This window comes from Bombyx mandarina, chromosome 19, assembly GCF_030267445.1.
Source record: "Bombyx mandarina strain Sakado chromosome 19, ASM3026744v2".
In the NCBI taxonomy this organism is placed as follows: Eukaryota; Metazoa; Arthropoda; class Insecta; order Lepidoptera; family Bombycidae; genus Bombyx; species Bombyx mandarina.
This window is the reverse complement of record NC_143225.1, coordinates 113267-126518: the sequence shown is the minus strand read 5'-3', so window position 1 is coordinate 126518 and position 13252 is coordinate 113267. Positions and strand designations below refer to the sequence as shown.

At 45.7% G+C, this 13252-nt stretch overlaps 2 long non-coding RNA genes across 3 annotated transcripts; one reads left to right on the top strand and one right to left on the bottom strand.

The window, feature by feature from the left end:
- The first annotated feature begins 8203 nt into the window (after positions 1-8203).
- Positions 8204-10057, top strand: LOC149500762 (uncharacterized). Its single transcript, XR_016324646.1, has 3 exons — positions 8204-8760; positions 9001-9152; positions 9780-10057. It is a non-coding gene; the product is annotated as an uncharacterized LOC149500762 (long non-coding RNA).
- A 37-nt stretch (positions 10058-10094) lies between these two features.
- Positions 10095-12215, bottom strand: LOC149500761 (uncharacterized). Of its 2 annotated transcripts, none has more exons than XR_016324645.1 (3): positions 11671-12215; positions 10576-11587; positions 10095-10471 (listed from the first exon to the last, which is right to left on the bottom strand). It is a non-coding gene; the product is annotated as an uncharacterized LOC149500761 (long non-coding RNA). The 2 variants fall into 2 exon arrangements; XR_016324644.1 differs by having other exon boundaries at positions 10096-10471; positions 10576-10823; positions 10907-12215.
- Between the last annotated feature and the right edge of the window lie 1037 nt (positions 12216-13252).

Below are 13252 nucleotides of genomic sequence, written 5' to 3'. Positions count from 1 at the left end.
GCTAAAAAATGCATCAGACCATGTGATCATCACACAGCGGGAAATGCAAGGGGCAATCAATAATGGCGACCGATGATTGCCCGAGCGCTGGTCGCTTGTTCGTCACCGATCGAACATCAAAGACGCAGTTTCTGGTCGATACAGGTAGCGTCCTCTGCGTTTTTCCTCAGTCGGCATTGCCCGAACGCCGGCAGAAGACCAGCTACCAATTATGCGCAGCTAACGGAACGCCCATTTGTACATATGGTTACAAAAATTTTATTTTAAACTTAGGACTACGCCGTGACTTCACCTGGCAATTTATAGTCGCTGACGTCACAAAGGCAATAATAGGTGTAGATTTCTTGTCGTTTTACAATTTAATTGTTGGTTGCAGGAACCACCGTCTTATGGACAGTAATACAACACTCGCGGCCCCGGCTTCTCCTGCCTGCCCGTCTGATGTTGTTTCTTCGGTAAAGGTACTCATTGGTGACAGCACATACCATCACATACTAAGAGAGTATCCTGACATCACCCGTCCTTCAGGTATTCATCGCACACCAACACATAATACGTTACATTACATAAATACTACACCTGGGCCACCAGTTTCATGTACACCGCGTAGGCTGGCCCCCAACAAACTAAAAATTGCAAAAGAGGAGTTTGATGCGATGCTGCGTAATGGCACAGCCAGACCCTCAAAATCACCATGGTCATCTCCGTTGCACTTGGCCCCCAAGAAGGACAATGGATGGCGACCTTGTGGGGACTATCGGATGTTGAACGCCAGAACAGTGCCAGACAAATACCCAATCAGACACATTCACAATTTTTCACACAGTCTATCAGGGTGCTCTGTGTTTTCCACTATTGACCTTGAAAAAGCCTACAATCAAATTCCCGTGAACCCTGAGGACATTCCAAAAACGGCCATTACAACAAGCTTTGGGCTATATGAATTTCCATATATGACCTTTGGACTCCGTAACGCTGGACAGACGTTTCAGCGTTTCGTTGACGAAATGCTGCGTGGTCTGGATTTCTGTTACGCTTATTTAGACGATTTTTTTATTTTTTCGAAAGACCAAAACGAACACGAGGACCACTTACGTCAAATTTTCACCCGTCTTCAAGAATACGGCATGGTCATCAACGCTGCTAAATGTGTCTTCGGTGTAAGCGAGGTATCTTTCTTAGGTTATAGTATATCAGCCAAAGGTACCAGACCGTTACCAGATAAAGTGGAGGCCATCAAGGGATACCCTGCTCCTAAGACCGTTCGGGAGCTCCGACGATTTTTAGGGATGATAAACTTTTATAGGCGGTTCATACCTAATGCTGTGCAGAGCCAGGCTCCTTTAAATGCCTTATTAACAGGATCTGCAAAAGGTTCTCACCCTGTACACTTCACGTCAGAGGAGACAACAGCATTCAACAATTGCAAAGAAAGCCTTTGCAAAGCTGCAATGCTGGCGCACCCAGACTGTGAGGCTAAGCTTGCAATTATGACCGACGCCTCCGACTCAGCTGTAGGTGCCGTGTTGCAGCAGTGCAGAGATGGAAAGCCATGGCAACCACTTGCATTTTACTCCCGTAAATTAAGTCCGTCACAGCAGAAATACTCGCCCTACGATAGGGAATTGCTTGCCATCTACGAAGCAATAAAACACTTCAGGCATATGGTCGAAGCACGGAATTCATCATCTACACAGATCATAAGCCCATCTGTTTCGCATTCCATTCGCGAAAGGAAAACTGCTCACCAAGACAGTTCAGACATTTAGATTTCATCTCACAATTTACGACTGACATAAGACACATCGCAGGTAAGGACAATGTTGTCGCTGACAGTCTCTCACGGATCGAGGAAATCGTCCAACCGGTGGACTTGAACAAATTATCCGAGGCCCAGAAAGGCGATCGTGAGCTTGAACAGTTATTGGACAGTGATACGTCATTACTCTTAACAAAAGTTAAACTGCCGGGATCGAATGTTGAGCTGTACTGTGACGAGAGTACCAAAATCATTCGACCGTATGTCACTAAAGAGTACCGATGTCAGGTATTCGAGAGCTTACACTCCTTAAGTCATCCTGGCGCTAACGCAACGACAAAATTAGTTACCGAGAGGTACGTTTGGCCAGGCATGAAGAAAGACTGTAAAGAATGGAGCCGCGCTTGCATCGCGTGTCAACGTGCCAAGGTTTCCCGTCACGTAGCTTCACCAATTGGAACCTTCAGGCTACCAAAGGCTAGGTTCATGTATATCCACATCGACCTTATAGGGCCTCTGCCGTTCTCACAAGGTTGCCGATATTGCCTCACTGCCATCGATAGGTTCACACGTTGGCCTGAGTGATACCGATACCAGACATCACGGCCGAAACGGTTGCCAAGGCCCTAGTGAGTGGATGGTTTTCACGATTCGGTTGCCCATTGGACATCGTGACAGATCGTGGCCGCCATCGTCTGTCACGCCAAAGACAATTGGATCGAATCTCTGCCCTTGGTGCTTTTGGGTATCCGGAATGCATACAAGGAGGACCTCAAGACAACATCTGCTGAACTTCTGTACGGCGAAACTCTCAGACTGCCAGGAGAGTTCTTTCAGGCAAAAGTTGATGACACAGAAGACATGAGCGAGTATGTGGTGCGTTTAAGAAACTTTGCCAAGAGACTTCAACCGTTACCAGCCTCCCGTCATGGTAGCAAACCAACGTTCGTTTTTAAAGACCTTTCTTCAACCAGCCACGTATTTCTAAGAGATGAAACATCGGGTTCCTTAAAAGCGGCTTACACCGGACCACATGAGGTAGTGCAACGAGGAGACAAGGTGTTCAACCTCCTTGTCAATGGCAAAAGAGTTACAGTTTCTATAGACCGACTTAAGCCAGCCTACACACTACACCGGGTGGTGGCCGCCCGCATCGTCCAGCATCTGACGGGGGTGGGTCCCGATCTGTCAGCGGAGCAGTTCGGATTCAGGGAGGGCCGCTCGACCATCGACGCGGTGATGCGCGTGCGTGCCCTCTCTGATGAGGCTGTCGGCCGGGGCGGGGTTGCACTGGCGGTGTCCCTTGACATCGCCAACGCGTTCAACACCTTGCCCTGGTCGGTGATCGCAGGGGCGCTGGAGTATCACGGCGTCCCTGCGTATCTCCGTCGGCTGATCGGGTCCTTTTTTTTTTTTTTTTTTTTTTTTTTTTTTTTTTTTTTTTTTTTTTTTTTTTTTTTTTTTTTTTTTTTTTTTCGGGTAGAGGGCCGAACCTCCTACGAGGTCCCCGCGCAAGAGGGGCGCGCGGGGTATGTGAGACTCAACGATCTGCATGGTGTTGTGAGCAGACCGCGGGCCCAAGGATTTTAGAGCCCACCCACTAAACGACTCCCCTGCACTCTTACACCCGACGTCCGATCCCCTCCGAGGTCAGAGCCCGGATGAGGTAGGGGGGCTACCGCGGTCAACACTACAACCAGACGGCGCGGCTCACCCCAAGGACGCCCAGCCGACTGAGCCTTCGAGGCGAATCGAAGGCTCTGAAACGTCGGCCGTCCGGGCAGCCCGTCGGGCCGCCCGGACGGTGCCGCTGGTGTCCCGGAATACCCCGCTGGACCAGAACCAGCCTATATATATAGATCGGGTCCTACCTCGAGGACAGGTCGGTCGTGTGCACCGGGCACGGTGGGGCGGTGCTCCGCTTCCCCGTCCAGCGCGGTGTTCCACAGGGGTCGGTCCTTGGCCCTCTCTTGTGGAACATCGGCTACGACTGGGTCCTGCGTAGCGCCCTAAGTGCTCCTCTTCCGGGTCTGAGCGTAGTTTGTTACGCGGACGACACTTTGGTCGTGGCCCGGGGGAGGGACTTACGAGAGTCTGCCCGTCTTTCCTGCGCGGGGGTGGCCTTCGTCATCGGCAGGATCCGAAGGCTGGGTCTGGAGGTGGCGCTCGATAAATCCCAGGCCCTGTTGTTTCACGGGGCCCGGAGAGCGCCGCCTCAGGGGGCCCACCTTGTGATCGGAGGCGTTCGCGTCGAGATCGAGGCGACCGGATTACGGTACCTCGGTCTCGTACTGGACGGTCGTTGGAGCTTCCGCACTCACTTTGAGAGATTAGGTCCCCGATTGATGGCGGCCGCCGGCTCGCTGAGTCGGCTGTTGCCGAACGTCGGGGGGCCTGACGTGGTGGTGCGCCGCCTCTACACGGGGGTAGTGCGGTCGATGGCACTGTACGGGGCTCCCGTGTGGTGCCACGCCCTGACCCGCGACAACGTTGCGGCGTTGCGACGTCCGCAGCGCGCGATTGCGGTCAGGGCGGTTCGTGGATACCGCACCGTCTCGTTCGAGGCGGCGTGCGTGCTAGCTGGGACGCCTCCCTGGGACCTGGAAGCGGAGGCGCTCGCTGCGGATTACGCGTGGCGATGCGATCTCCGCTCCAGGGGGGAGCCGCGTCCTGGCGCGGTGGAAGTTCGAGCGCGGAAGCTTCAATCTCGGCGTGCCGTGCTCGAGGCGTGGTCTCGCCGCCTGGCGGACCCCGCCTACGGGCGACGGACCGTCGAGGCGATCCGCCCGGTCCTCTCGGACTGGGTGAATCGCGACCGAGGACGTCTCACCTTCCGAGCGACGCAGGTGCTCACGGGACACGGCTGTTTCGGTCGCTACCTGCACCTCGTCGCCCGGAGGGAGCCGATGCCGAAGTGCCACCACTGCAGTGGCTGCAACGAGGACACGGCGGAGCACACGCTCACGTACTGCCCCGCTTTCGCGGAGCAGCGCCGCGTCCTCGTTGCAAAAATAGGACCGGACTTGTCGCTTCCGACCGTCGTGGCTACGATGCTCGGCAGCGACGAGTCCTGGCAGGCGATGCTCGACTTCTGCGAGTCCACCATCTCGCAGAAGGAGGCGGCGGAACGGGAGAGGGAGAGCTCTTCTTCCCTCTCGGCGCCGTGCCGCCGCCGTCGGGCCGGGGGTCGGAGGAGGGCGTTTGTCCAGCTCCAGCCCCTATGAGGAGGCAGTCTCCTCCCGGTGATGGTCACGGGGCGACCTAAGGGGGTTGAGACTGCGCCGCACGCTACCGTCACTCTAGCGCGCTGGCACCAGGAGGACGGGACGGCGCGTCGGCGGCTGCGGACTGCGATGCGGTCCGCATTTTCGTCGTCGCTGTCGTCGCCGAACATACTGTTGAAGAGCAACCCGGTCGGCGGTGTATCGCGTTCCGACCCGGCAGGCTGGTTCTGGCCCAGCGGGGTATCCCGGAACACCAGCGGCACCGCCCGGGCGGCCTGGTAGGGCCGCCGTACCGCGGAGACTGACGTCGTTGGTCGTCGACTATCGCCTCGACGACCCGTCGGTCGGGCGTCCTCGGGGTGGCGCCGCGTGTCTGGTTGTAGTGTTGACCGCGGGAACCCCCCTACTCTGAACGGGTTCTGACCCCGGACGGAGATCGGACGTCGGGTGTAAGAGTGCAGGGGAGTCGTTTAGTGGGTGGGCCCTAAAATCCTTGGGCCCGCGATCTGCTCTCAACACCTGCAGATCGTTGAGTCTCACATACCCCGCGCGCCCCCTAGGCGCGGGGACCTCGTAGGAGGTTCGGCCCCCGGCCCGAGAAAAAAAAAGCCTACACACTACACGACTCAACTACACATACTAATACAGCAACAACGCATACTAACACGCACATACCAATACCCACCACCAATTCACCTACTGAGAGAAGCAACATCAGAACGACGAGGTCTGGTCGTAAAGTACGATTCCCAAACTATTATCGCCCGTAGGACGGTCTCTGGAGGGGGGTGATGTGGCGTGTATATATTTTGTGTAGCTTTAAGTTTATTTTATTGTATAGTGTTATTGTATTTAGTCTAAAATATATTTTATGTTAAATTAAATAATATTATTTCCGGACAAGCAGTTAAATTTTATATATATATGGTGGTGGCTACGCATCCTCGGCGCCCGCGGCCCGATGGAGCGGCTCCGCTGCCGGCCGTGCAGTTCGATCAGTTGGCTCGCCACTACGGACACGCGCGACGTATATGTCTCTAATGAACGCTGCTTCTGATTAGCTATAATTTTCTATGTAACTTCAGCTTTGTTGCTTTCTCGTGTGCTTATACTCCTTCTTGTGGTGTTGACTATTATTGTGTTAAAATAACAAATAAACTGTATAAACCTTTGGGAACTATCATTCAGTTTTAACACCCTACGCTAACTAAAACCACAAAACCATTATCGTAATCGTAACCAAAAAACCAGCAGCATTCTAATTTAATATTATTATAACATACTGTATTTCATTACCTATAGTAAATGGTCATACACAGTAAAAAAATGTTTAAGGTGGGTGGCGCATTTAGCGGAACACACGCTGGCGCGTTGCTCTGGATTCGACGAGCAACGCGCCGCCCTCGTCGCGGTCATTGGAGAGGACCTCTCGCTGCCGCGCGTCGTGGCTACGATGCTCGGCAGCGACGCGTCCTGGAAGGCGATGCTCGACTTCTGCGAGTCCACCATCTCGCAGAAGGAGGCGGCGGAGCGAGAGAGGGAGAGCTCTTCCCTTTCCGCACCGATCCGTCGCCGTCGAGCCGGGGGCCGGAGGCGGGAATACGCCCGTACGTCCCGGCCCCTGTAGGTGGCGGCCTCCCCCCGGTGAAGGTCAAGGGGCGACCTGAGGGGGTGAGGCCGCGCGGCGCGCTACCAGCACTCTAGCGCGCTGCCGTGGAGTGAATAGAGCGACCGGTCGACGGTGTATCGCGTCCCGACCCGGCAGGCTGGTTCTGGTCCAGCGGGGTATTCCGGGACACCAGCGGCACCGTCTGGGAGGCCCGACGGGCTGCCGTACCGAGACGGCCGACGTTCCAGAGCCTTCGATTCGCCTCGAAGGCTCCGTCGGCTGGGCGTCCTTGGGGTGAGCCGCGCCGTCTGGTTGTAGTGTTGACCGTGGTAGCCCCCCTACCTCATCCGGGTTCTGACCTCGGAGGGGATCGGACGTCGGGTGTAAGAGTGCAGGGGAGTCGTTTAGTGGGTGGGTCCTAAAATCCTTGGGCCCGCGGTCTGCTCACAACACCATGCAGACCGTTGAGTCTCACATACCCCGCGCGCCCCTCTTGCGCGGGGACCTCGTAGGAGGTTCAGCCCTCTACCCGAAAAAAAAAAAAAAAAGGGTGGCGCATTTACGTTCTAGATGTCCATGAGCTCCAGTAACCACTTAACACCAGGTGGGCTGTGAGCTCGTCCACCTAACTAAGCAATAATAATAATAATAAAAATATAATTCGCTTTTTTTACTTTCCAAAAGGGCCTCAAATTCTTGTGTGCCCAAGGGCCCCAGCCTAGCTTAAGACGTCCCTGCTTGTAGCCTGTAACTGGCAACCTATGAGGCTTTTCCAGATACGCTCTGACGGGCAGGTGAGCTCAGGAGCTCAACCTGAGAGAATTTGATAACACTAGCCTTGACAAGAGAGTAGGGCTTCGCAGAAACTACCACCGGATCGGAATCGCGACCAACTGTGAAGAGCCGGCAAGAACCTCAGTGGACTGTGTCTATGGGTTAGTTCACTCGTTGTAATCAACGAGGACAGTGACCGGTGCTTAAGGGTCCTAAAAGCACAGAGAAAATCCAGAGGATCCGACAAGACATGTCGGGCGACTGCGCGGCGGCGGCTTTGTGTTGCCCCATCGTGGTCGGTTTAGTAAATTTTGTGGGTTAAGCATCGACTTACATCTAAACATCTTAATCTATAAAATAAAGTTTTGATTGAACACATTTGTGGATATACTTGAAAATACTCAACAAACAATCCCTTATTTTACTAGAACATGTCGGCGTTATGCCAGGCTTTTCACACGTAAGATTGATTACAATTAAAATACAATATAATTCTATAAAAAGCTAACATTGCGTGAATACTACAAAAAGCACTGTGTTATTTTTTACACAATTAACCATTTTGTAATGGTTTTAGCAATTACAGCTTCTTATATACAAACAAATGGAATTACTGCGAAACAATTCATGAAATGAAGCATAAAAGTCAAAATGTTAATATTCATTTATTTTGTAACCTATGCTGATAGCCTTTAGATGCTATTTCAGCGTCACCCTAACGTATATGTAGGTGAGCTTACGGGGCTCAAACCAGAAGTGTTCCTAACACTGGCCCTAGTAAGAGCAGTGCTTCGCAGAATCTATCAACGGATCGGAAATGCAACCCACTAACGGCCGTTTTCAATAACCTATCTATCCCTAGTTACGGTTACTAAAGATAGACAAATCTATATTTTTGTCCTTACTTACGTTCCAATAACCTATCGACGGGCAGCAGTTCCTATCGGATTTATCTATCCATCGTCGGGAGGACGGATAGCCTGCTAAAGATAGAACGCTCATACAAATCGTGCTTACTTCCGTTTCAATATGAGTTTTAAGTAACTCTCCGGTAGGCGGCGCTATCTCTAGTATGGACATTCGCTTATCTGTCAAAATCGGCCGGTTACATGTTTATCTTTCGAAAGTAAATCGCTATAATTTAATAATTGTTTCTCTTCATATTGGCATATTGTAGCAGTGATGATAGTGATATGGAATTATTTCAAATGATAATGGATTGTGATGCAGATAGTGATAGTGAGGCCGATATCATATGGTTAGGAAAATAAAGATCGTCTGAATTACATGGCGAAGATCAATAATTACGAATTTGACTATAGATTTCTGAGCAAAGGTGTTGTGAATGAATTGACTAATTTAATGAGACCATATTTGAGTGTAACGTCAAAAAGGTAAGATAAATTTTAACCATAAAAGTACTCGTTATTACAACTTATATTTTTAAAGCAATAGCAAAATTATACCTAATTTTTGTTGTGTTACAAAATCACACTCGACAGGAATTCTATAATACTGCTGGATTCCCATGGTGCCCTAAATGACATTCATATACTAATACAATAACCTGGTAGGCTATTTACCTTCATTCTTATTACACACTGATACCTCTACATTTTATATTTGTGTTACAGATTCAAATATAGGAGAGGAATTTAGCAATAGAAAAAGTGTATTTCGAATGTGTAATTTGTGTGCAATGCATCATTGATGTTTCAAAATGTTGTTGCTTGATGGCCTGGGTCTACTCATGATACAACTATAATTAACCATTCTGATTGAAAAGGTATTTCTTATTTATATTACCTTATTTATATTATTATTATTATATACTAGCTGACCCGGCAGACTTCGTAGTGCCTCAATAGATCAATAAAAGACCTAAACTTTTGTTTAAGATAAACTTAAAACAAACAAAAGGAATCCATCCGACGGGGGACACATCAAAGGAAAAACAAAATTGTTATTTTTATTTAATTCCGAATATTTTTATATTTATCTAACCTTTTAAACCTTCTCTGGACTTCAACGTTTTCATGTTATGTCGTGACGACGGAAAACGGATTTCATTTATATATATATATAGATTATTATTATATTTTTATTTATTTATATTATATATTTAGGTGTTTATATGAATTTAATATGACACTATTATAATAAATTATCTACATATCAAGAGAACATTGATAACAAGGTGGACTTGAAAATTGCTATTTGCTTGCCGATAGAGGCTATCCCCAAAACCCTATCTTTTAACGTGATTAATTAACCCACATACTCAATCGGAACGATTTAAAATGAATCACATATTCAAACAAGGAATACTATAGAGAGGTAATCTTTTTTTTTAGTTAAGAGTTTGTTATACTGTATTGTAAAATAATGTAAGCGAATAATGTATAATTTTCAGATGCATTGGTGTTTGTAAAAGAAGACTCCCTGTATATCATTGAAAAGTAGATTAAAACTAGAAAATATGCAAGCTGTTATTATAGCTGCCATGCTGCATAATATCGTCAGAAGTATGAATTTAGAAGAATTAGAATCAGAAATTTCAGTCGCAGATACACTACAGGAAAATAATATAATTGTTCGTAACAATTTTTCAAAACTTACATCTGAAATACAACTATGTACTTATAAATAATTGCTTCCAAAGATAATTTATAAAATAAACTCCAAAGATAATTTGACAATTTTTTATTTTCCAAAATGATAATTACATGGTAGTTAGTATATGCAAGATATTTAATTTAGAATTTGTACATATACTTAAAAAACTATCTAACATAAAATTATTATTGCCTACTTAATTTATGAAATTTAATATTCCTTTTAAGTAATTTTTAATTTTTTAAACTAGCATTATCTAAATCTAACTTAACTTTTGCTACAACAATCTCCTTTTATTTATTTTCCAAGTCAAGTCTCTTTTTTGCTATTAGATATTCTGCTAATGCATTGTCCCTATGCTAGCCTTGCATTTCTTTTCTTCCATCTTGTTTCCGCTTGGCTGTATAAGTGTTAAAAATATTATATGTGACCTACAACAATGTGCATGCTTTATCCAAAATTTCATCTGCAATCCTTACCACCTCCAGCCTGTAACAAAGAGCATAATTATTTCAAATACTACGGCAACCTGAAGAAAAAATCATGTTTATCAATGTGTTATTAGAGACAAACAATCAACTAATTATACTAACCTTACTAAGGTTGTTTCTTAAGTTGCCGTAGCGTTCTTTAAGTTTTCCCATTTTAGTCGAAGCTGCGATGGAGTTCGTCGGAAACGACGAATCGACGAATTAAAATCATTTATAAGGGTTTGCGAAGCCTGCTCCTTCAATTTATTGTTTGTGGCATTTGTTGCCTTATTATTGAAATGTTTTTTCGCCGCCACAAGTTCTGCTAGAATCATCGTCTCATCTTTTGTCATGGGTGCTGCCTTTCTTGACTGAAAAAGATATATTTTCTAAACTTGAACTCAAAGTTTTCAAAGTAAAATTATTATTATCAATGTAGTTCATAGATACTTACAGAATTCATTTTATTTCACTGTAGCTCTTTAATTATAAACACACTTAGAATTATAAACGAAAGTTTTAAAGCGTTTTGGAGGTAAGTCATCATATAATATAATAGGTAAACAATAGAAAAACAAACAAAAGAAACTGATCACTGCTTATTGGCAAACGGACTGTCAAAACGTTTCGTTTCATAATTTCGACTAGGATAAAAATAGCAATACGTCCAATTTAAAAAAATCTACATATGTTTTTATTACTTTTTGTTATAAACAAATGTGTTTATGATAGTCTACGATATGCTGGTTAAATTATAGATATAATTTAGAATAAAATAAAATAAGTCTTGATCCTGATGTTGTTTCGTATTTGTAGTAGAACGAAACGTATCAAGAGGCTCGGATAAATCGGAGGGAAGAAGCTATCTACTGTTGGTTAAAGAGAGATAGCACTTATCCGTGATTGTGAAACGCAAACTAAGGATAGATACGCTCTTGCTGATATTCGGAGATAGCTATCTATCCGAAAACTCAGATACGTTATTGAAAACGGCCGTTATAAGGGTTTGCGAAGGCTGCTCCTTCAATTTATTGTTTGTGGCATTTGTTGCCTTATTATTGAAATGTTTTTTCGCCGCCACAAGTTCTGCTAGAATCATCGTCTCATCTTTTGTCATGGGTGCTGCCTTTCTTGACTGAAAAAGATATATTTTCTAAACTTGAACTCAAAGTTTTCAAAGTAAAATTATTATTATCAATGTAGTTCATAGATACTTACAGAATTCATTTTATTTCACTGTAGCTCTTTAATTATAAACACACTTAGAATTATAAACGAAAGTTTTAAAGCGTTTTGGAGGTAAGTCATCATCTAATATAATAGGTAAACAATAGAAAAACAAACAAAAGAAACTGATCACTGCTTATTGGCAAACGGACTGTCAAAACGTTTCGTTTCATAATTTCGACTAGGATAAAAATAGCAATACGTCCAATTTAAAAAAATCTACATATGTTTTTATTACTTTTTGTTATAAACAAATGTGTTTATGATAGTCTACGATATGCTGGTTACATTATAGATATAATTTAGAATAAAATAAAATAAGTCTTGATCCTGATGTTGTTTCGTATTTGTAGTAGAACGAAACGTATCAAGAGGCTCGGATAAATCGGAGGGAAGAAGCTATCTACTGTTGGTTAAAGAGAGATAGCACTTATCCGTGATTGTGAAACGCAAACTAAGGATAGATACGCTCTTGCTGATATTCGGAGATAGCTATCTATCCGAAAACTCAGATACGTTATTGAAAACGGCCGTATGAAGATCCGGCGAGAAACTCAGTGGGCCGTGTTTATGGGTTTATTGACTCGTCGAGTCCTTCGTCGCAAGCGACGGGTTTTTTTTTTTTTTTTTATTGCCCTTGTAGGCAGACGAGCATACGGCCCACCTGATGGTGAGTGGTTACCGTCGCCCATGGACTTCAGCAATGCCAGGGGCAGAGCCAAGCCGCTGCCTACCGCTTAATACTCTCCACAAGCCTCGTTTGAAGAAGGACATGTCATAGCGCTCGGGAAACACCGTGGAGGGGAGCTCATTCCATAGCCGGATGGTACGTGGCAAAAAAGACCTCTGGAAACGCACTGTGGATGACCGCAGTGGCTCCAGGTAGTATGGATGAACTCTACTCCGGTGGCGGGCGGTGCGATGGTAAAAACGAGATGCCGGTATAATCTCGAACAATTCCTCAGAGCACTCCCCATGGAACAAACGGTACAAAATACAGAGGGAACCGAAGGTTCGGCGAGGACTGTGATTCGGTACTTGAGGTACCTAAAAGCACCGTTAATGGATCGAGAGGATCCGTAATGACGTGTTTAGCGCGACGTCGACTGTTTACCATTCTGTCCACGGGATCGGGTATGAAAATATTCAGAATAAATATTTTAGTGAATCTGATCCTGACATGTATTTATTTTAGTTATTAAATATTTTTTTAATTAGTTTATTACATACATACATATAGGTCTACCGGAATCTGATGGCAAAAAAAAGTTAAAAAAATAGCGATTTTCATATAGCAACAAAAAAAATGTCATCTGTCAAAACTGAAATTTCGTGGAATTGTTTTTGGTTTGGCTTCAAATTTCCTTTATAAAGTGGTGAAAATGTCGAAGAAACCTCTTCGATCTGTTATAGGGATTTGGCCGAAGGCCTTTTTAAAAAATGAAATTAAGAAAGAATAGATTTATTTAATTAAATTACAATAAATTGGGCTCAATTTAGGGCAAGTGTCACGCGCGCGGATGATGGTTTCAAAGTTTCAAACTGATTTAAATTATACGAGTAATTATAAAGA